The 22,663-nt window shown below is 36.8% G+C and overlaps 1 protein-coding gene across 14 annotated transcripts in view; it reads right to left on the bottom strand.

Moving 5' to 3' along the window:
• Positions 1 to 22,663, bottom strand: part of kek2 (kekkon 2) — an 894,871-nt gene that overhangs the window by 216,058 nt on the left and 656,150 nt on the right. For 11 of the 14 annotated variants that reach the window (XR_010949838.1, XM_067767645.1, XM_067767647.1 and 8 more), the window contains one exon: positions 3,204 to 3,228. The exons of the other annotated variants lie outside the window; for them this stretch is intronic. The gene's annotated coding sequence lies outside the window, so the exon portion shown is untranslated. The remainder of the gene's footprint in view (positions 1 to 3,203; positions 3,229 to 22,663) is intronic. 14 annotated transcript variants of the gene reach the window in all.

The following is a 22,663-nucleotide window of genomic DNA, read 5'->3' as shown; positions in this document are numbered from 1 at the left end:
GAGGGAGTTATTTTATAATATAAGTCTTCTTTTTGACTGAAACCCCCAGCTGGTCGTGAAACAAACTTCTGACAATCCAATCTAACCAACAACCTATTGTAGACTAGCGATACACTTTTATTTTGAGCTGGATAGCAGGCGGTCTGCTGAAATTTTCGGGCACATCATGGCTCATTTATCAATGGTGGTAAGAGTTTCAGCAGGTCAGTGCCCAAAAGGAGTCCACACGGTACGTCTCAGCATACCGGAAACTCCCACTTGCCCAAGTTGCATGGACGACGACAAAGCGGAATTATCGAAACACTTCATGCTTCACTCGCAAACTTTTGTAGAATTAGGCGAAGGAATTTCGGTGTCGGAAGACTTATCGAAGATCGGTCTACTTCGGGGGTGCATCGTTACAACAAACGACTTTCTAAGTAGCCACGGCTCTCATGTAGTCTCACAATGGACCTTCATGTTGTCCAAGTTAGCTTCCCTTCCCGGGGTGGCTCCCACTCAACCTAACCTAACTGTTTAAAATAATAGTTAAACATAAACAAATAAATATAAATGTAAACATAAACGTAAACATAAATAAACATCAACATAAATATAAACATAAACATAAACATAAATATAAACATAAACATAAACATAATCATAAACATAAACATAAGCATAAACATAAATATAAACATTTACATAAACATAAACATAAATATAACCATAAACATAAACATTAACCTAAACATAAACATAAACATAAACACAAACATGAACATAAATATAATCATAAACAAATAAACATAAATGTAAATATAAACAAATAAACATAAACGTAAACATAAACAAATAAACATAAACAAATAAACATAAACATAAATATAAACATAAATATAAATATAAACATAAACATAAACATAAACATAAACATAAACATTTTCAGAAGAATAGTTTTTGGCATACAAATATTGTTAACCTATGTCGACTTAGGCACTTTACACTTTATACGTGAGTTTTAATGCGTTTTAGTTAAAGGTTTCATGTCTTATTGTAAAAAACATTTTTCTGCTGAGTTTTAACACAAAAAACTTCTGCTTGTGTTGTATTACTATTTATAGCTTCATATATTTACCAGTAAGCCCACATCATCCCACAAAAATATTGTTCGAGCATAACAGGCTGCGGATAGATTCGGTAATTGTACAGCCTTTTATGGTATGCGAGAGTCTAAGATGTCGCTGTCAGTCCGTTTGCCTAGCTTTGCTAGTATCTTCCAATGTTAAGTCTTGGGTAAAGTACGCTGCTGTCGGAGGTCTCGTTGAGAGGGCACGAGGTGTGCATTTACTTCGATGCCCAAGCAGCGGTCATAGTGTTTTACTTCACCATCACTTCATATAAGGCGGTTAACAGCTTCAAAAGGCCTATTCAAGCCGCAGCTAACTTCAAAAGAATAACCCTTGTATCGGTAACTGGTCGCAGAAAGATTGAGGAGAGAAAGTAGACAAAGTATAAAAGGCAGGAGACAGGCCTGGTGCATCATTCCCTTATATCAACCAAAATAAACATATATCTATGACATGTTCGAGGAGCCAACAGAATCCAACTGATGCTCGTCAAGCGCATGCCAAAACACCAAGTAAACCTGGCCGAATTACGACAGTAACAGAACAGAGGATCTGCTAAATAGGCCAAGGTAATCACGGGACAACAACCGCTCGGCCTGAAAGCTGAGAGAATGAGGACCCCTTTCAAAGCATATGCAGGAGCTGTGGCGAAGAAGGCCAGCAAAGAAACAGTCGTTTAACATCTGCGTGTTTGACCTGCCTTAGCTTACACATAAAACAAGTTGGTCCCGTACCGCCAATTTGTAAAAAATTAAAAGGACGCGGCGCAAATTGAAAGAAAAGCTCGGCCGAAAATCTTTTCGGAAGTTATCGCGCCTTAAATTTCTATTGTGTGTGCCAGTTTTTTAAACGGATCACTGACATGTCATACTAATAACAAAAGCAATTGTTTCCAGGGAATGTGCATCAAAATGGTTCCCCATGCGTTCCTTGTGCGCGGGCTGTGGTATCCGGGCGCCACTGCAACAAACGGCCTGTTCTTGTACAGCAGGTGGTCTCTCGAATACCTGCAATAACTACGACTACTACCAAGTTAAATGGGACAACAACAACAACAACAACAATGCCTTTTACAATGTTTTTAAATTTAAAAATAACATGTTTTCTTTTATTTTATGTAAGGGTGGGAGAACATTACCCAAAATTTTTCGAATAATGGGTTGATTAAATTTAGGTTCCTAATTTACTTAGTTTAGTAAGAAAATTAGTATTTTGATTTTAAATGATAATTCTTAAAACATTTTTTTATAGAAGAAAAATTTTAGATTAAATTTTTGTTAAAATAAAGTACGGCAGCATAACCTCTCAAGATATTTTATGCCGAGCTTCTTTTCCAATTCTCATCCTGCTTCTTTTTAATTTTTCCTATATTGGCGGGACGGAACCTTCACCCACGGTCTCCGGTGTGGTAGACGCAGCATGCTACCACCACACAATGGCAGCCGCCATTTTCACATTTTTGTTATGAACTCGAAATTAGTATGAAATGTTGGAAGTGTAATGCTTTTGCGATTTTGGACCTCAAGTAAATATCTCCATTTACTATCTTTTTGTAAGTTTTGATAAATTTTCTACGTTAGTTGGGTAGCTATATAGAGGGTTTCCGGTTTTCGAAGCAACGTAAACCAACATGTAAGTACATACAAATTTTTAACATTTGTGTTGCAAAATTGTTAATACAAATTTTCATACAATAAGGAATTTTTGGGTTGACTTTAGGCACCAAAACTTGTATTTTATTTAGAGAACCTAATTCTAATAAGCGTTTTTCTTTCTATATCAATAATTGTTTTATTATTAATTTTTTAGCTTATATCTGTATAAGCAGAAGTTTAATGCGATTAATATATAAAACAATCACCAAAACCAAACTACAAAACAATAAACGAAGGCAGTTGATTTACAACTCACAAAATTTCACTTCTTGCCCCTGCAGCCACTGAATTGGCTTTCGGTCATAGCAACGCGGTACGTTAGAATATTTTTTCAAAGGAAGTTGCAACTCAACAGGATTAGTAGCACTCAAAATTACCTGCTTCAAAAATTTAAGACTTTGAATTATAGTTTGTATAGATATAGATTTTGATATATTACATTTTGTTCAGTGATGTAAGGTCACCTGCAAAGGAAAGAGAAAATAAGTGTATTAAGCATACAACTAAAGTCATTATTGTAATAGGCATATGTATATACTTTTCATAAAGATAGAACGATTTAAATTTGGTTTCGGGATAGTTTTGACGAACTGCCATTTTCAGTGCCAGTTTTATTGCAGAGATATCAAAATCTCCCAATATAGATATAATTTTCATCTTTTTGGAAAATAAAGGAATAAAAAAAAAAACAAATAATATTCTAAAAGATACTAAAAGGTAGCAATTTTAAACTTTTGTTAATATGTTTCTTTGCGTGCAACTGTTTGTAAGTCAAGCACTTGGCCGCCGCCGCGCCGATATTTTTGAAATTCGGCGCGGCGTGCAAAAAACGACGAAAATCGGCGGCGGCGGCGGCGTATATCTCTAGTATATACATTCATACTCACACAACCAGGTAAAAAATTCGGTAGGGAATGGCTTATAACAAAGCAAAAACCTGACGATTCGTTAACAATAGATAATATTAGTTCATATATCGGTAAACTTCCTCTGAGCTCTATACTGAATCAGCCAATTCAGCCTAGCGGAATGTCCTACAATAGGATTATCGCAGTGCTAACAAAAAGGCTGAACTGGCTGATTCAGTGTAGAGCTCAGAGGAAGTTTACCTATATATGAACTAATATTATCTATTATTAACGAATCGTCAGGTTTTTGCTATATAGTTTTCAGCTCTTGTTCAGCTCCTGGTTGCAAAATGAAGAAGCAAGAGGAGTAGTACTTTGAAAAGTCTTCGCATTTATATTAGGAAGCCTCCTGAAGTACAGAGAACGAGATACTTAGCGTAGGTAAAAATTAATGTTGAAGTGTTTTACGGTGGTAAGGCCATGACGTGAATACAAAGCATGTATTTTCGAATTTTAACGCAAAAAGGCATGAACAAATTGGCCAACTCCTCGGACTCGCCACACAACCCATCATTAGCTATTTGTAATGTCGTTGCCTCAGAGGTATCGAGGAAAGATAAATTGAGTCGGATCGGAATCTCGGTCTTTGCCGAAAACAAAGCTATATTAAGCCAATATCAAACCAATCACAAACTGATTACTCGTGTGTTGTTGATATTATTGTCGATATCACGCCAATAATAACTCGATAAAATTTATATTACGTTGTTATCGATAAAAAAATGATGGACGCCATACCAAACCAACACGATTGCTCATGGTTCATGTTTCCTGAGCACCTAACTCCCGTAGAAAACCGCTTTTAAAAATGTTTGCATTGTCCAGCTATTTATGAGCCGATAATGAAACCATTATCTGTTTCATAACAAACCGATAAGAATTTGAGTTATCGAAAGCAAACCGAGAATAAAAGCATCCGAATAAACGATACTTTACCAATTACTTTTATGTAATGTTGTTAGCGAAAATATACCATTAAAACTTCGATAACACTCCTGTAATCATTCGATAATAGCCCAATACTATCTGATTACATAGTTATCTATAAAAAGCGATGGACGCCCAACCAAATCATCACATTGGTTAATGGTTAATGTCGTTTTTGTGGTATAGAAGACTGGAGCTATTACGAATAGCACCACAATGAGTCAATAGGCCGAAAAGCGCTTGTCTGCTTTGTGCAGGGGAAGCTTTATCAAAGCAAAGGCGTGTTTATCTTCAATTTTTGTAGGAATATCAATTCAGAGTCGTCTACCTTAACCTTTGTCCTAACTTCACAGGGCTTACATTATATCCACATCCACAATGACGAAAAGTTCTGGTTATATTAGCTCAAGTGGAGTAGCTTATGCCAGAAATATTATAAGAAAGTTATCGATTTGTTACCAGAAATTTATCGAAAAGTTAACGATTATTTATCGAAAAGTTGTCACAAAGTTACAGATTTGTTATTTAAAAGTTATATACTTCGTATAATTAAGCGGGGATTGCTCTCATTGATTTCTATGTACGAAAACATTTTTTTTTTAATTTATTGTTTCCTTTATATTAAGCCGGTTGAATGTTTGCCCGCATTTAAAAGTCTTGCAATCGATTTTTAAGTAACTTTTCATTGAGCTACAAACGTGAAACTTCACATATAGGTTAAGATATTACGAAAAAGGAACAAAATTAGAAACAAAATATCGTTAGGTGGCGCACGTAAAATAGCACAGAGAGGTAAAGACACCAAGACAATGCAACAAAAGGGAAATAATTAACGTTAGTTGGCGCAAGGATCGAAATAATTAGGTAAAAATTTGGAATTTTGGAATTTTGAGATCGATTTTTAAGTAACTTCTCACTGAGCCACAAACGTGAAACCTCACATATAAGTTAAGACACCGAGACAATGCAACAAAAGAAGAAAAAATTCTGTTAGGTGGCGCACGGTTAAATAATTAGATGAAAATTTAAAGCGCAATTAATTGACTATATATTGATAAGTTGACAACTTTTCTATCCAACTTTTCAATCCAAGTAATGCGCGCTCCACTTCTATATTTTTATATCTCTCTAAATATTTTTACAATTTCTGTGACAAGATTTTAAAATCAAAGTTTAGAAAGAATATTACTTTATATAAGGACACATTTTTCGCTTATTTTTGTCCATTTGTTTAAAGGAAATGCTTAAAATTGTTTTTTCTTTTTATTGTAATATTGACTTCACCTGTGTGGTTTATTGCATCATGACCAAACCTAAACGAAATTTTTACTGTCACTTATTCCTTCAGTATTTAGCTCTGCATTGATTTGAAATAAAAATGACAGCACATCTTCCTCCTAATACCAGTCAAATAGTCTGCCACATTTTGCCACTTTCGCTCTTAAACTTTTTTTTATAATTTTCGCTTACAACTTTTAATTATTAGAAATGAAAAACTGGGTTTGCAACTACCAATATTTTGGCAAAACTTTTAACTATTTTTCATACTTTTTTATAACACGAAGGAAGAGTGATCATGTCCTACAAATAATCGATAAATCTGACGGCATCGTTTTCCAAATAGTTCTCGAATGAATTCTATCCCAGTTCTCTAATCTAGTTTTTTAGAGAATTAACCATAGACACTGCGTATGCTGGGATAGTAGTAGCGCGCTTCGCCAAGCACATTGAAGGTCTTGGGTTAAAGTCCCTCGCAAAGTAACATTAACAACGTAGAAAAACAATGTTTCGATTGGAAAACACGGTCTTCTTAGCGGGATTGCCCCTAAGCAATGGTTTTGCAAATACCCCAAGCGTACATATGTCGGCATTATACATGTAGGTGTCGCCCTTCCAATTTGTAGGAGAAACTACAAAGAAGCACAACGCAAATTGGAAGCGAAGTTTAGGCGTTAAATTCCTATGAGGTAAAACCCGCCAAGTATTTTTTTTTTGTAAATAGTGGCACTGCTTTCCGAGCATTTTCTAAAGCTCGATAAGTGCGACATCCAGCGACATCTACTGCCAAAGTAAAATTCTATTTTGGTTAAATATCGCCTCTTTAAAGGCCCTGGAAAACTTCCCATATTGATAACGCTCAATACGTAACCATATTTTCAATTAATCATAGATAAATATATATTGGCATCGCTTATTGGTGCCTTAATCTAGAAAATTTCATAACTTCATAAAATAGAAAATACGAGAAATTTCAAAACGAAAAATACAATACCCAAAATATGAATAAATTCGCCAACGCAAAAATTGATAGATTATGGATATGGTGGAAAACCAACAATTAATTGGTTGGCTATGTTATCGTTATGACTAAGGCGTTATTGAATTGCTTCAATATCCGATTAAATGGACTTCTATAGAATTCGTTGGATCAGCTGTTTTACACAGAGTTCACCAGGACCTTAAAGTAGTCATTCTTTCATTTTGTTTTCATCTCGTGATCTATTCATACACGAAGGATCTTTAAAGTTTTGATCAAAGTTTGGTCTCACATCTTAATTCATTTACATGCATCACACTTCCATTGCATACAATAAAAAATATTTATATACTCAGAATTAAAACAATTTATTTGTACATTGTAAATGAAAAAAATATTGTCATTACGACTACTGAGCGGAATATCACCATATTTCGAAAACGCCCTATTTCAAAATGTTTCGAAATTCGGCGCTCAGTCGAGTTAGGGTGATATTCCAATCAACAGTCAGTTTATAATAACACCTTTCAGTTACATCCACATTCTTATAAAGCTTAGAACTTCTGTACTTGTTACGTTTGAAAATAGAAGCGGAAAATTGAAATTTCGATTGCTTTGTAACACCCCACAAAGTTTTCCATTACAAACTCCTCCTGATCCAACATCTACCAAATAAAAATCTGTCTCACTCATTTCAGCTGGAAAGACTAAATCTATTATTTCAAGCTCATTTTGTCTATTCCTTTGTTGAAACGCACAATCCATTACTTGCACTTGCATAGTTTGGAGAATAGGATAATCATTCAAATGGTGTGGATTTGTCAAGCCCCATCCATTAACTCTAAACCATGTGCCAGGTAATAAATTTCCTTCGTACAATGGTATTGTTTTTACTGCATCAGTATCAGTATTAAAGGGTGTTACCAGTTTAATGACAGCTATATCATAATAATATTTTCCTGGATACCCAGGATGAATATGTTTTCTCTGCACAAAGCTTTCTTGTCCTTCTTCTTCGTATATACGCGTTGCACCACCTTTAACTTTGAGATGAATCGGAAGTCTATCTGCTACGCAACGTGCCACTGTAACCACCGATGTTTCACTGATTAGGGAACCACCACATTTATAGAGACCACAAAAATAAATTGCTACTGAATGGGCGCTGCTCCTTATATTTATAGTCCCCGCATTCGTTTCGCTTAAGACGCAGCTAAGCAGGAGAAAGAACAGCACGAAATTCATTTTCGTTTAAAACTTCTTCTACCTTTAAGAATAAAGTACACCGAAATAAATTTTGTGGGCGCTATTTATACCTAAATGAGTTGTGCAAATAAAAAATAAGATTTCAAGAATTTGAAATAACAAAAATACATATAAATTTAAGTTAAAGCTAACCAAGGTCAATCTTGTTATACTCAGCGTGCTTTGCACACAGAATGTATTAACTTTGGTAACATAACGAGCATAAACGAATCGAGATAAATATAGACTTCCATATATCAAAATGCTGAGGATGAAAAAGGAATTGATTTAGCCATGAAAAAGGAAAAATATTAATTTTTGAAAATGGGCATAGCACCGCCCTTTTATGACTAAATAATTTTATATCTCAATCAATTTTCTATTCTCAAAGAAAAATTAAAGGATCGTAATAAGATTGGGTATACATATATTCTATATAGTATGAAATATTTCTAAGAAAAATGGACGGGATCTGTTAAAATCCACGCCAGCTAGTCGTAGACTAGAATAATTAGCTATATCTTAGCGAAAAAAGTTTAGTATCAATGATATTTCACTTATTAAGATTTATTGTAAGAGGAAATTAGGAGAAATTTTTTTAATGGGCGGTGCCACGCCCCTATTCCGATCAAGCATTACAAAATATATCTAGAACCTCAAAAAAACAAAATACTCTCGTAACGAAATTCGAAAAAGTAATGCATCTGAAAAGAACCGTGCAATTCAAACTCACGCTGAGTATATACTATTCGGTTACACCCAAACTTAGGCATCCTTACTTGCTTTTTGTTTGATTTAATTAGCTGAATAAACAAGTTTTGCTCTATCAAAAAAACAAATCAAATGTGTTTATTTATTTTATTAATTTATCCTAGCGAAATGAATTGACGCATTTTGGTATACTTTATCAAAACAAAATTTCTTTGCAATTGTTTGTTTATTTATATGTGGGCGAATCCCAAATAAGGTCCATCACGAACCGAAAATAAAAAGTGGTGAGACTTTATTTCTATTACTTGGGGTTAAAATCAAATATGTGTGTGATGTGGAAATCAAATAGTTTATTCTTTCGCCTCATCCTGGACAGAGAAATATGATTTCAAATTTGGATGTTTTACTAATAAAATATAACGTATTTGCTTTATGTTGTGGCGCTCTTAAACCCAGATCTATATATATAAAACGGAGGTTTTATAAGTTGATCCTGCCCTTATCTTTATTATTTTCCGAGTAAGCAAACGTCGACTTGATATTAAAAAAGCTTTCAGATGTTAAATAGGCCTGTTTACTACAATTTTTCTGGAAAGCTCGGGTATGATTTTTTATTGCTGTCTAAAATGTGTCAAGCCCATTACCTTTATTCCACTATTTGATCCATATATATATGTATCTATATATATTGTCACGGATATTACCATCACTAAGTTATCCCATCACTAAGGCGATGCTAAGGCCACGATAAGCAGTATTTACGTCAATAATCAAATCATGTATACACATGTATAAGGCAGCCGAAATAAGTCACACACAGATGCATTTACTTATACGCCTATGTATGCGCGAGAGACTGTAAACTACAAACATTCACATCAATAATTCAATCATTATGTATCTACATAAACGAATAAATAATTGCGTCTACACATATGTACGTATACGAGCAGCGGAGAGGCAATGCACAAACACATGCATATATCTTATCTGAGTTGTCACAAGGGAGAGCAATAATTTGTGCACGTAGTTGTGGCTGGAGATTTTGTAGCCGAAACAAACTAGTAAGTTCTGGAAATCGAAGAGCCTAGAAGTATGCAGCGTAAACTATAAAAGCGGGGCAAGCGAGTAAGAAGTAATTCAGTTGAGCAATCAGTCAGTTATAGATTAAGCACGCGATCTGGCGGCCAATAGTAGAGTTTCATTTGAGTTATCAATCAGTTTGGTTATTAAGCCAGCGAGTAGCAAAGTATAAGTGTTATTGTGAAGTACTTTAATAAAAGCCATTTTTCCATTATTCAATATTGGAGTTATTTATTCAACAGTTTAGTGATACGAACTCAGCAGAGGATTGCAAATAAGAGGATTTGCAAGTAAATTCGTTACAATTGGTGTCAGAAGAGGAATTGTTGAATAAATTCCAGAGGACAACAAGGACATGGCAAAGTTCAGTGAATTGAAGATCCAGCAACTAAAGAAGGAGTTGGAGAGCCGTGGATTGAATACAAGCGGCCTTAAACTTGAACTGCAGGCACGGCTACGAGAGGCAATGGAAGCAGAAGGAATTGATGTGGAAGAGTATGACTTTCATCTTGATGGCGAGGAAATAACAAAAATGGAAGAAACACCGCAGACAATGGCGAACACAGACTTGAACATGATTTTGGCTGCAATATCTGCTCAAACATCGACAGTGGCTTCTCAACTGGAAGCGCAAAAGACAGATATAACATCTCAACTGGAATCGCAGGAGACACCCATAACATCCAAGATGGAAAAACAACTAGAATCACAGGAGTACCGTATAACATCGAAGATTGAGGCACAAGAAACGCGTATGTCAGAAATGTTGACACAGATAACATCTAAAATGGAAACACATTTGGAAGAACAGAAGACATATTTGGCATCTCAACTGGAAGCGCAAGAGGCACGTATATCTGAAATGTCGGCACAAATTTCGGAACAGGTATCATCGCAGCTCTTTATGAAACTGGAAGAGCAGGATGCAAAAATTTTACAACTCGAGGACAAAATTGATGCCGAAATAGAAGCGTTAAAAGGTCGTATGAAGCAGTTACAACTATACCGCCCAGCTGTTTCAGCAAGCAATCCAAAGGTAAAAACACCATCATTTGACGGTTCTGTTCCTTTCCAGGTCTTCAAGCTACAGTTTGAGAAGACCGCAGCAGAGAACAACTGGAATGCGGAATATAAAGTTGCTGCACTGTTCGTGGCATTGAAAGGGCCTGCAGCGGAAATCTTACAGACGATTCCAGAGTACGAACGGAACAGTTATGAAACATTGATGGCTGCTGTAGAACGACGTTATGGAAGCGAGCATAGGAAACAGATATTCCAAATTGAGTTGCAAAACCGCTACCAAAAAGCAAATGAGACATTGCAGGAGTTTGCTTCAGAAATTGAAAGATTGGCTTATCTTGCAAATGCGGACGCACCCGTGGAATACACGGAAAGAGTGAAGATTCAGAGCTTTATAAACGGCATACGGGACGTCGAAACGAAGCGAGCCACATACGCGAACCCAAAGCAAACATTTTCTGAAACGGTATCCTATGCATTGACTCAGAAAACGGCGTCATTATTGAGTAAACCAGCATACAAAGCCCATCGTGTGGAAGTAGAAAGGCCAGAGTGGGTAGATACAATTTTGGAAGCTCTCAAGGGATCACAACAGATAAATGCCGGAGTTATGAAATGTTTTAAGTGCGGTAACCCAGGTCACATTGCACGTCATTGCAGTAGCAATTCCAATAGTTCCAACAATGTGGATGGCCGTAAATGCAGAGCTGAAGGCGACGAGCAAATCTCCAAATCCACTCAATCGTTAAACTAAAGCGAGTCAGCCGCAAGGGGCGACAGCTGGCTCCCTCAATTGAATGCCCCATAAACTCTATCTCGCAAATTGGAAGAAGGTCAAGCAATCTTACTGTCGGAGGACATGTGGATGGAAAGGAACGTTTGCTGACTGTAGATACGGGTGCATCCCATTCCATCATTCGATCAGATTTAGTCAACAAGAAGATAAGACCATTGCTTGGAGCAAGATTACGTACAGCCACGGGAGAGGACACCCAGGTAATTGGAGAAGTAGAATGTGAAGTAGCAATTAGGAACATCACGGTACTTCACAATTTTATAGTGGCAGGTATTGTTGATGAAATCATAATTGGAGTGGACTTCTTAATCAACCAAGGCATCAAGATCGATATGCAAAGCAAGACGATGCGATATAAGAACATGGATGTGCCACTTATTTCGGCTACGAGAGAGGCTACAGTAGTAAACGAGTGCTGGTGGAAGAGAGTCAGCAAATACCACCAAAATCAGAAGCAGTCATCTGGGCAAAGGTTGATGGAGATTGTGGGAAAACAAATTGTGGGTTGTCGAAGCAGCAAATAAATCAGCACTGAACATACTTGTAGGAAAAACCCTGGCTATGACAAAACAAGATGGACGTATTCCGGTAAGAGTACTCAATGAGTTCAAGTCACCATTCAATTTGACCAAAGGAGCTATTTTGGGAAGATGCCAAGGGGCCGAAGTAGTTATTAACTGCGGACAGCTCCAGGAACACGTTTCATCTAGTAATACTGATCTTTCAAATGATATCACGGCATGGACGCAAGAGCTAGAGGAAGCCTATCAGAGTAAGGCAAAACAACTGCTCATAAAGTACGCGAACATATTTGACCAGGATGGTTCCAAACCAGGCCGCACCAATGTTGTGAAACATCAAATTGACACTGGAGACGGGAGGCCGATACGTCAAGCTCCACGTAGTGTTCCACTGGCGAAGCGGGAAGTAGTGAGTCAAATTATACAAGAAATGAGCGACAGCGGAGTCATCGAACCATCAGCTAGTCCATGGAGCTCACCGGTAGTACTTGTAAAGAAGAAGGATGGAAAAATGAGGTCTTGCGTGGACTACCGGAAGTTAAAGGACGTTACGAAAAAGATAGCTACCCATTGCCAAGAATTGACGAAACTCTGGACTCGCTATCTGGTACGAAATGGTTTTCCACACTGGACTTGAAAAGCGGCTATTGGCAAGTTGAGGTTAAGGAGGAAGATAAAGAGAATACAGCCTTCAGTGTCAGTGATGGTCTTTGGCAATTTACAGTGATGCCTTTTGGACTTTGTAATGCACCAGCTACTTTTGAGAGACTCATGGACCAGGTACTGAAAGGACTACATTGGAAAACATGCTTGGTGTACCTGGACGACATCATCATATTGGGCAAGAATTTTGATGAACATCTTAAGAACTTGGAGGAAGTTTTCCAGAGAATAGCTGGCGCTGGTCTGAAGTTAAGTCCCAAAAAGTGTACGCTGTTTAAAAAGGAAGTAAATTATTTGGGCCACAAAGTAACTACAGAAGGTGTCTGTACAGCGAATGAACAGATAGAGGCAGTAAAGGATTGGCCAAGACCACAGAACCTACATGAATTGAGAAGTTTTTTTGGCTGTGCACATATTACCGCTGATTTGTACCAAATTTTTCCAGCGTAGCCCATAGCCTCCATGAGCTTACAAGAAAAAACAAAGCTTTTGAATGGAAGAAGGAGCAAGAAGTGGCTTTCCGAACATTGAAGGAGCGTTTATGCACTGCCCCAATGTTAGCATATCCGATTCCAGGAGCCACATTTATTCTAGATACAGATGCGACTGGATATGCTACAGGAGGCGTTTTATCACAACTGGTCGATGGACAGGAGAAGGTAGTTGCATATTACAGCCGGAACTACTGTGTTACGCGGAGAGAGCTGTTGGCATTGGTAGAGTGCATTAAACATTTTCACAAATACCTCTACGGCCAGCGATTCCGTGTCAGGACAGACCACGCAGCGTTGAAATGGCTTCTGCAGTTCCGTAATCCGGAAGGACAATTGGCACGGTGGATCGAGCGACTACAAAGCTACGACTTTTCCATTGAGCATCGAAAAGGTAGTACCCATGGAAATGCTGATGCAATTTCACGAAGACCATGTAGTTTGGAATGCAAGCACTGTTCAAAAGCCGAGGCTAAAGAAGATATTATAGATGTCCGGCTAATGAATATAACATGTACAGATGAATTGGACAAGGAACAGCTAAGAAAATGCCAGCTAGAAGATGCAGATCTGTCACGTGTTATGCAAGGGCTCGAACGAAATGAAAGGCCAAACAGAGAAGAGATGTCAGCAGAGAGTCCAATTGCGAAGTCATATTGGGCACAGCGGAACAGTTTAGAATTGATATCCGGTTGCTTTCATCGAGTATGGGAGAGTGAGGATGGTAAATACAAGAATAAACTGATAGTTGTTCCCAGAAAGAGGATTCCTGACGTGCTCAGCGAGCTGCATTATGGTCCAAGCGGAGGTCATCTTGGAATCACGAAGACGCTCGAGAAGATTAAACAGAGATTCTATTGGGTTGGTTGCCGTCAGTCGGTCACTGAGTGGATTGCGAACTGCGAGGTTTGCAGCAGAGCGAAAGGGCCCAGAACACGAAGTCATGGCCAGATGAAGCAATATAACTCTGGTGCGCCATTTGAAAGGATCGCCATGGATGTCGCAGGTCCATTTCCTACTAGCAACCGCGGAAACAAATACGTACTGGTGATTATGGATTATTTCAGTAAATGGCCAGAGGTATACCCAATCCCAAACCAAGAAGCAGAAACAGTAGCAGAAGTGGTTACAAACGAATGGGTTGCAAGGTATGGTGTACCAATGGAGATACATTCTGACCAAGGCAGGAATTTTGAATCAGCTGTGTTCCAAGAAATGTGCAAGAAGTTGGGTATTCGAAAAACGCGAACAACTGCATTGCATCCTCAGTCCGATGGTATGGTGGAACGTTTCAATAGAATATTGGAGGATCATTTAAGGAAAGTAGTAGACAAGTACCATAAGGACCGGGATACACACATATCATTATTCTTGATGGCCTACCGATCGGCAGTACATGGGACAACGGGTCAAACTCCCGCAAAGGTAATTTTTGGCAATAACCTTCGACTGCCAGCTGATTTGAAGTATGGGATAGATGCCGATGCGGAGAGGAATGTCAAGAAATCCACTGGTGTCTTGAAAGAAGATCTGAGAGAGATACACGATCTGGTAAGGCAACGAGCAAAGATGATGAGTGACAAGATGAAAGCGAGGTACGATAAAGCAATTAATTCGGAAGGGTTTCAGGAACGAGATTTGGTGCTGTTAAACAACCCACAACGTAAAAAAGGTTTGTCCCCGAAATTGTAGTGTAATTGGGAAGGCCCATACAAAGTTGTAAAACGGATCAACAATGTAGTGTACCGCATACAAACCATCGATAAACCACGAACCAAAATGAAAGTGGTCCATTTGAAAAGGCTGGCAACGTTTAGATGGAGAGATTTGTCTGACCGGAACGATCAGACTTAGGTGGAGGGCAGTGTCACGGATATTACCATCACTAAGTTATCCCATCACTAAGGCGATGCTAAGGCCACGATAAGCAGTATTTACGTCAATAATCAAATCATGTATACACATATATAAGGCAGCCGAAATAAGTCACACACAGATGCATTTACTTATACGCCTATGTATGCGCGAGAGACTGTAAACTACAAACATTCACATCAATAATTCAATCATTATGTATCTACATAAACGAATAAATAATTGCGTCTACACATATGTACGTATATGAGCAGCGGAGCGGCAATGCACAAACACATGCATATATCTTATCTGAGTTGTCACAAGGGAGAGCTCCGGTATATAATCCGAGTAAAGAAAATCTGTGTCATAAAAAATATCTTCATTATCACAAGATTCTGGACTTTCTGTATCACTTTCACTGTTTTTCGTATTTTTTTGGTGCACGTTATATGAATTTAGTATATCAATAACACCAGTATCAAAAGATGTCATTGCCTCATTAGGTGGTGGCTCTAACACTAATCCATCATCAAGCAAAATATGGCTTTGACACACTTTGTTTCTGATAAATTAACTAGATTTGTATTTTTAGACACTTTCCTAGCCATATCTGCCATCTGGCGTCCCCTTTGCATATTTAGTTTTAATGGTTTTATTGTAACCGAAATCACTTATTTTTGAAATTTTTTCAATACAGCATTTGGCAAAAGCACTTATTTATAGATAAAAAATATATTGTACACTCTTTTCACTTTTACAAAAGCACGTATTTCAAAATAAGATGTCTTGTTTTTTCAAAATTACCCCGATACTAATTTCACAAAACAAACTATTTCAATATAAGTTGCCAAAAAAATTAATTGTAATTTGATATAACAATTTATTTGGAAAAAGGGTGCTTTGTGAAATATGATTTTTATTTTCATGGCCGCCTTAAATCGAAATAAGTTGTTATAGAAAAACTACAATGATTACAATTATTTGAAGTTTTTTGAATTTTTCGACTTAACAGAGAAAAGTTGTTTTCACCGACGCAGTTAGAAAAAAAATGAGTTAATTTGATTTTTCGGATACTGTAACTTTCTAACTAAACATCATAGAAATAAACCAGTAAGACCAAAATATGCATACCAATTGACAAAATTACATGCAATTAATATCTAAAATATTTCCTATCTTGAGATAAGTTGTTTTGTCAAAACTCCACAGATATATATTATATGCTGTCAGAAAGAGGTAATTTGCGCTATCAGCAGTGTATAAACTGTTAATTGATGCATGGAGATGTTAGAGAAATTTTACAAAAAACAAGTAAGGAAGGCTAAGTTCGGGTGTGACCGAACATTACATACTCAGTTGAGAGCTATGGAGACAAAATAAGGAAAATCACCATGTAGGAAAATGAACCTAGGGTAACCCTGGAATGTGGTTGTATGACATGTGTATCAAATGGAAGGTATTAAAGAGTATTTTAAGAGAGAGTAGGCCATAGATCTATGGATGGACGCCATTTAGGGATGTCGCCATAAAGGTGGACCAGGGCTGACTCAAGAATTTGTTTGTACGATATGGGTATCAAATGAAAGGTGTTACTGAGCATTTTAAGAGGGAGCGGGCCTTAGGTCTATCGGTGGACGCCTTTTCGAGATATCGCCATTAAGGTGGGCCAGGGGTGACTCTAGAATGTGTTTGTACGATATGGGTATCAAATGAAAGGTGTTAATGAGTATTTTCAAAGGGAGTGATCCTTAGTTCCATAGGTGGACACCGTTTCGAGATATCGCCATAAAGGTGAACCAGGGGCGACTCTAGAATGTGTTTGTACGATATGGGAATCAAATGAAAGGTGTTACTGAGCATTTTAAGAGGGAGTGGGCATTAGGTCTATAGGTGGACGCCTTTTCGAGATGTCGCCATTAGGGTGGGACAGGGGTGACTCTAGAATGTTTGTACGATATGGGTATCAAACGAAAGGTGTTACTGAGCATTTTAAAAGGGAGTTGGCATTAGGTTTATAGGTGGACGCCTTTTCGAAATATCGCCATTAGGGTGGGCCAGGGGTGACTCTAGAATGTGTTTGTACGATATGGGTATCAAATGAAAGGTGTTAATGAGTATTTTCAAAGGGAGTGATCCTTAGTTCTATAGGTGGAAAGAAGCCTTTTCGAGATATCGCCATTAGGGTGGGCCAGGGGTGACTCTAGAATGTTTGTACGATATGGGTATCAAACGAAAGGTGTTACTGAGCATTTTAAGAGGGAGTGGGCATTAGGTCTATAGGTGGACGCCTTTTTGAGATATCGGCATTAGGGTGGGCCAGGTTGACTCTAGAATGTGTGTACGACATGGGTAAATAACGAAAGGTGTTACTGAGCATTTTAAGAGGGAGTGGGCATTAGGTCTATAGGTGGACGCCTTTTCGAAATATCGCCATTAGGGTGGGCCAGGGGTGACTCTAGAATGTTTGTACGATATGGGTATCAAACGAAAGGTGTTACTGAGCATTTTAGGAAGGAGAGGGCATTAGGTTTATAGGTGGACGCCTTTTCGAGATATCGCCATTAGGGTGGACCAGGGGTGACTCTAGAATGTGTTTGTACGATATGGATATCAAACTAAAGGTATTAATGAGGGTTTTAAAAGCGAGTAGCCCTTAGATGTATATGTGAAGGCGTTTTCGAGATATCGACCAAAATGTGGACCAGGGTGACCCAGAACATCATCTGTCGGGTACCGCTAATTTATTTATATATTCGATACCACAAACAGTATTCCTGCCAAGATTCCAAACGCTGTTGATTTCGCCTTGTAGAACTTTTTCATTTTCTTCTAATTAATATGGTAGGTGTCACACCCATTTTACAAAGTTTTTTCCAAAGTTATATTTTGCGTCAATAAACCAATCCAATTACCATGTTTCATCCTTTTTTTCGTATTTGGTATAGAATTATGGCATTTTTTTCATTTTTCGTAATTTTCGATATCGATAAAGTGGGCGTGGTTATGGTCGGATTTCGGCCATTTTTTATACCAATATAAGGTGAGTTCAGATAAGTGCGTGGACTAAGTTTAGTAAAGATATATCGGTTTTTGCTCAAGTTATTGTGTTAACGGCCGAGAGGAAGGCCAGACGGTGGACTGTGTATAAAAACTGGGCGTGTCTTCCACCGATTTCGCCCATTTTCATAGAAAACAGTTACCGTCATAGAGTCTATGCCTCTACCAAATTTCACAAGGATTGGTCAATTTTTGTTCGACTTATGGTATTAAAAGTATCCTAGGCAAATTAAATGAAAAAGGGCGGAGCCACCCCCATTTTGAAATTTTCTTTTATTTTTGTATTTTGTTGCATCATATCATTACTGGAGTTGAATTCTGACTTAATATACTTATATACAGTAAAAATATTAAATTTTTTGTTAAAATTTGAATTTAAAAAAAATTTTTTTTAAAAAGTGGGCGTGCTCTTCATCCAATTTTGCTAATTTTTATTTAGCACATATATAGTAATAGTAGTAATGTTCCTGCCAAATTTCATCATGATATCTTCAACGACTGCCAAATTACAGCTTGCAAAACTTTTACATTACCTTCTTGTAAAAGTGGGCGGTGCCACGCCCATTGTCCAAAATCTTACTAATTTTCTATTCTACGTCATAACATCAACCCACCTACCAAGTTTCATCGCTTTATCCGCCTTTGGCAATGAATTATCGCATTTTTTCGGTTTTTCGAAATTTTCGATATCGAAAAAATGGGCGTGGTTATAGTCCGATATCGTTCATTTTAAATAGCGATCTGAGATGAGTGCCCAGGAATCTACATACCAAATTTCATCAAGATACCTCAAAATTTACTCAAGTTATCGTGTTAACGGACGGACGGACGGACGAACGGACGGACGGACGGACATGCCTCAATCAAATTTTTTTTCGATCCTGATTATTATGATATATGGAAGTCTATATCTATCTCGATTCCTTTATATATGTACAACCAACCGTTATCCAATCAAACTTAATATACTCTGTGAGCTCTGCTCAACTGAGTATAATTACGAAAATTTAAATTGCTGTATCTCTTTTTTAATTTATATATACAAAGGATTATCTGAGAAAAATCTAAAATCAATCCTGATTTCAACAAGATATGAATTTTGAAAGTTGATATAGGTTTATTGGTGTATTCAACAGTTTCATATAAATACACAAATGAAAGCAGTATAAACCAGCTTGAAATTTTCTTGTGAATCGTTTACGCACGTTGAAATGCGTGCGAATTTCGCGCCCGTTACCAAGGAATTGCCCATATGTGTTTGCAAAGTTGAATTGTGTTATAAAGTAGACACGTGTACAATGAACCAATATTTTTAATGAAAAGTATAATGGGGAAACTTAATTAGTTTTATCTGTGTTGAGACGTGTAAACAAAAAATAAGATTTCAAGAATTTGATATAAGAAAAATACATCTAAATTCAAGTTAAAGCTACACGAGCTAAATCTTGTTATACTCAGCGTGCTATGCACACAGAATTTGGAAACATAACGGGCATAGACGGATCGATATAAATTTAGACTTCCATATATCAAAATGCTGAGGATGAAAAAATAATTGATTTCGCCATGTCTATCCATCCGTCCGTCCATCCGTCGGTGTACACGATATTTGAGTAAATATTGGGAATAAAATATTGAAATTTCGTATATGGGTTCATTTGCGCTCATCTCCCATTACTATTAAAATTGAGGGAAATCGGATGATAACCACACCCACTTTATACATATATAACATTTTGGAAAACACACAAAACCTGATTATTGAATATTAAGACTATAGATTTTTTTGAAAATGGGCGAGGCGCCGCCCACTTGTGATAAAATCAATTTTACAAATATTATTAATCATAAATAAAAACCCGTTAAACCTATCACAACAAAAGTCGACAGAGAGGTTTCCTTTGCTATAGAGAATGCTTCGAAGAAAAGTTAACGAAATTTTTTATATTTTTATATAAAAGATTTTTAAAAGGGCCGCGGACGAATAAAATAAGCTATATCTTTGCAAACAAGAGCTTTATATCAATAGTGTTTCATTTTCCAAGTTAAAATATAACAACAAAATGAAAAAAATTTTATACGAATTAATCGGGGATTGCCCGTATTGTTTTAAATGTATGAACATTTATTTCAAGCAATTTTTAATTCTTATAATTTATTTAATAATTTGAGAAAATTTTAAACAACGTGACATCAGGACGGACAAGGCGACAGCTGTTTCGATTATACCTTGTAAATCTCTTCAAAGCCTTTCTCCCGGTAGTGGTAGTCGAACCCGCACTCTTACGATAGTTGAAATGGTTACAGACGTATTCAGCTACGTCGTGCCTTAGTTGTTGAAAAGTTTTCCCAATTGCCTTCTTTCGCATATATTATCTTCTACACATCACATAATTCGTGTGTTGAAGTTATGCAAGTTTGTAGGGCGGTTTCATAGAAACTTGGTATTTTTATTGCTGTTTTTGTTCTATTTATAGAACTACAACAATTTCAACTATCGTAGGAGTGCGGGTTCGACTCCCACTCCCGGGAGAAAAGGCTTTGAAGAGATTTACAAGGTATATTGAAACACCTGTCGCATTGTCCGTCCTGATGTCACGTTGTTTAAATTTTCCCAAATTATTAAATAAATTATAAAAATTAATAATTGCTTGAAATAAATGTTCATACATTTAATGCAATACGGGCAATCCCCGATTAATTCATATAAAGAGACAACATTTGGTTAATTCGTTGTAGTTCTATAAATAGAACAAAAAACAGCAATAAAAATACAAAGTTTCTATGGAACCGCCTTACAAACATACATAATTTCAACACATAACTACATACGAATTATGTGATGTGTAGATGATAATATATGCAAAAGAAGGCAATTGGGAAAAACTTTACAACAACTGAGGCATGACGTAACTGAATGCGTTTGTTTATAATTGTACTTGGGAGTCACGATAGATACCAAACTTAGTTTCAACTTTCATAATAATGGTACTGTCAATAAGGCTAGAGATATTCTTTCATTCGTGAAACGGTGGTCCAAAGAATTTAGTTACCCTTATGTAACTAAAGCACTATTTACCAAAGCTGCAAACCGCTTCGAACCGAACCAGTTCATGAACCGAACCACCCACTATTTTAGGGCTTGGAACCGAACCACGAACCAAACCGTTTTTTTTTTCTTAACTCCAAAAACCGAACCGAAAACCACCCAAAAAAACGGTTCGGATCGGTTCAAAATAGAGTTTCAACAAAAATCACTTAACTTATTTAATTCACCACTTTGCTTGAAAATACAATGCTAAGATAAAATTGCATACATTTTTTCTCGATGGAAACACCGTGAGTTGTCACTTTTGATAGTAATAAAAATAAACAAATTTACAAAATGAGTTCGGACCCGTTGCATAACAACTTTGTATATGAAAGAGCTTTTTCATTTTTCATTTATAACATTTTTTATACCATTCATGAAAATGAAATGGTATATTAATTTCGTCACGAATCCCAAAATTGTAAGTCCTTAAAGGAAAATAAATAGAACCACCATTAAGTGTACCGAAATAATCAGGATGAAGATCTGAGTTGATTTAGCCATGTCCGTCTGTCTGTTTGTATCCAAACTAGTCCCTCAATTTTTAAGATATCGTGATAAAATTTGGTTGGCGAGTGTATTTAGGTGTCCGATTAGACATTTGTCGGAACCGGCCGGATCGGACCACTATAGCATATATCCTCCATACAACAGATTTTTCTGAAAAAGAGGATTTTGGTCAATTTATCAGATTGAAGCTTCAAACATCACCATATGCTTTCGTATATTGCACTAATTGTTGTCTAAAAAATGGATGGGATCGGTCGTATATATAGCATATATCCCCCACAACAGATTGTTAATATAAAGCACTTTTCGCAATTTCTGCCCCATTTTAACAGCTATAAGCTTCAAATTTCACCAATTGCTTACGCATATAGCATATATTGTTGTCTGAAATAATCATAGGGATCGGTGGTACATATATTATATACCCCATATAAACTCTCATTTTTGCCCCTTTTTTACGGCTAGAAGCTTAAAATTTCATCAAATAATTACGTTTACGTCATATATTGTTGAGAGACGTGATTCGTAGTCACAGTTTTTACATGCAGACAACAAAAAACGTGAAACTTTGCATCCTCATACAAAGTACCTACCTTTTTTTTTATTTTGTATTTATCTTAAAAATTGCTTAGGTATGTACATCCTTTCACTATATATTTCTTATCTTATAGAGCCGATTATTTGGATATTACAAATGGGATAAAATTAGCCCCATTTATGAAAGGTATGAAGTATTCGGCTTCAGACGAAGACAGTCCCGTT

Source organism: Eurosta solidaginis, chromosome 2, assembly GCF_040869045.1.
Source record: "Eurosta solidaginis isolate ZX-2024a chromosome 2, ASM4086904v1, whole genome shotgun sequence".
NCBI classification, from domain to species: domain Eukaryota; kingdom Metazoa; phylum Arthropoda; class Insecta; order Diptera; family Tephritidae; genus Eurosta; species Eurosta solidaginis.
Note: the sequence above shows the minus strand (reverse complement) of the source record. Positions and strands in the feature narration are given on the sequence as shown.